A 2,732-nucleotide genomic window follows, 5' to 3' on the forward strand; every position below is an offset into this window, starting at 1 on the left:
TCAAGGGAGACTTAATGAGAATTTCTTTATATATAATCTTAAATGAGAATATAACCTTGCTATCTAGATAAAAAGATTTCTTTTTATGAAGCTTAAATAGTAGGCCCATAATAAGGCCTTCACCTACTTTAAATTGAATGCCGTTTATAAAAATTGTGTTGTGAGGCATCTTCTTGCTTGAACACTGCAATTGAAGTTTTAAAGAATCTCAAACCCATACATTAGACAATTGCTAAAAGAATATATATATGAAGGAACAACAAGGATATTCACTTGCTTCTGTAAATAAATAGGTATGTGAAAACTATTTTTGAAAGGCTATCCTTAAGCATTAAGATTAGATACAGAATTTCATTCCTTGAAGAAAAAGTATGAGTCTTTGGAAAAAGAGCCCAGTGTATATTTTGATATAGCGCTTGGAATGGGTATATGCATTTCTGAAACTTAATAGGGTGATATTTAATGGAGAAATGTCTTTTAGAACAAATCAAGAAGCCATAGGCTCTTTCTTCCACCACTTTTTTTTTTTTAAATCCCAGGTTTTTTTTGTTTTGTTTTTTAAATTTTTAAATATATTGTATTGATTTTTTACAGAGAGGAAGGGAGAGGGATAGAGAGTTAGAAACATCAATGAGAGAGAAACATCGATCAGCTGCCTCCTGCACATCTCCTACTGGGGATGTGCCTGCAACCAAGGTACATGCCCTTGACTGGAATTGAACCTGGGTCCCCTGAGTCTGCAGGCCGAGGCTCTATCCACTGAGCCAAACCAGTTTGGGCTCTTCCAGCACTTTCCAAAGTAATTAGGTTGTTTATGAATTCAAGATTGGGGAAATAAGCAACTAACAATGGAGTTGCTAATTAAAATACTGTCATTGTCATGTCCTTACATGTTAATTTTTAAAGGTAGATTTATAACACTGTAAACCTGTCCATTATTACTTTTTTCACAGTATAAACATGCATTGTAATTCATTTAATGTCTTGTGCCTAAAATCTGAGACCAGCAACTTAGTTCTGTTATGTTCTCTTAGTTTTATGACTTTGAGAAGTTCTTTTAATTAGGAAAAAAACCTACGCATACATACAAAACAAAACCTTTCCCTCACAGGACACTTGGAATTATTAATATTTAGATAGTACCTTTATCCCTACCTATAATATCATGAATTTTTTTTCCTAAAGAGAAAATTATATTTCCATTTTAGGTTGTGAATTTCTAATGGCATTAAAAAAACCTATTTGGTGAAAAATCTAACCTAAGAAATGAGTGGGTCACTTTTTTTTTTTAATATATATTTTATTGATTTTTTACAGAGAGGAAGGGAGAGAGATAGAGAGTTAGAAACATCGATGAGAGAGAAACATCGATCAGCTGCTTCCTGCACATCTCCTACTAGGGATGTGCCCGCAACCCAGGTACATGCCCTTGTCCGGAATCAAACCTGGGACCTTTCAGTCCGCAGGCCGACGCTCTATCCGCTGAGCCAAACCGGTTTCGGCAACACTTTTTAAATGATTTAGCAATGAAGACAATATTTTCTTCCCTCTTTTGTGAGGGTCTGTTAATACAGAAGTATAAGGCGGTCCTTCAGAGTTCTAGAAGGTTTCCTTTAAATACTATGTCCCTCAGCACATGTGAAATAACTTGTATCTTTCATGTAGGTCATTGTTTTGGGTTCTCTTATTTTTACCTTAGTTTTGTATATTAGCATGAAGTTAAACTATGGTTAAGTGTCCAATATCTTTGTTTTTCTTCCCTTATTGGGACAAACTGGAGGTTGACAGAAGTTTGGGCTGTCTTCCCGAAAACGGTTGTGAATAGATTCCAGGTTTTTCTTCCTCTCCTCCTCCCCTCCCCCAGAGTTGTATGGCAGCTTGGTGAGAAACTCTTGGTCACTGGGATAGTCTACTCCTTTTCAAATGAGTCATCCTGCAGTAAGCCAGCCTTGAGGCCACAGCCTCAAAGCTACTCTGCCCGTGTCTAGCGAGGTGGGTTTTTCTATATCCCGAGCCAACCAGGACAGCTATCAGCAGTGGACGCAAGTGAATGGAACATAAATCTAAGTGACTACGATTTTATGTTACTGTAACCAGTGGTTATCTTACCAAGTAGTGAGGAGTGAAAGTAGTGGGAATGTCTAGTGCCGTATTTTAAAAATTTATGGCGCATACAGTCACCGACTATTAACGGAGCATCCCATCCAAGCAAGCTGTGGGGATAAAACAAAATATACGAGGCATTCCCAGTCACGTTGTGTCTTTAGCATTGCTCGCATCAGTGTTGGGAGGAAAGAACTCCAGTCTGCATATCCACTCAGTTGCAAGAAGAAATGAAAAACATGATTTGAAAAGTGCCAAGTGTAGATGTAAACGTATCAGTTGACTACCCATTGACGCAAAGCCAGCTGCTTTGAGCAACGCGGAATTTGAGTACTTACTAATGGCGGTGCTTTCTTTACACACCGCTCCTTACAGCCCTTAGCCCCTGCTGGGGTGTCTGCAGAAGCGTCATCGTTTGTCCCGCCCTGGGCTTCGCATCTGGTTAGGCAGCAGAACCAAGTGTGAACACTCTACTTCCAAGCTCCCTCCCCTTCTCCCGCACCCCCGCCCTCCCGCCGCCCCAATCCGCCTCGTCTCCCCGCCCCCCCCCGCCCCCCCGGGTTTGAACTTGGAGTTTGGAACAAAGAGAAGTGGAAGTGAGTCTAGTTATTCCAATTAAACATAATGCA

The sequence above is a fragment of the Myotis myotis genome, unplaced genomic scaffold, assembly GCF_014108235.1.
Source record: "Myotis myotis isolate mMyoMyo1 unplaced genomic scaffold, mMyoMyo1.p scaffold_m19_p_1, whole genome shotgun sequence".
Taxonomy (NCBI): domain Eukaryota; kingdom Metazoa; phylum Chordata; class Mammalia; order Chiroptera; family Vespertilionidae; genus Myotis; species Myotis myotis.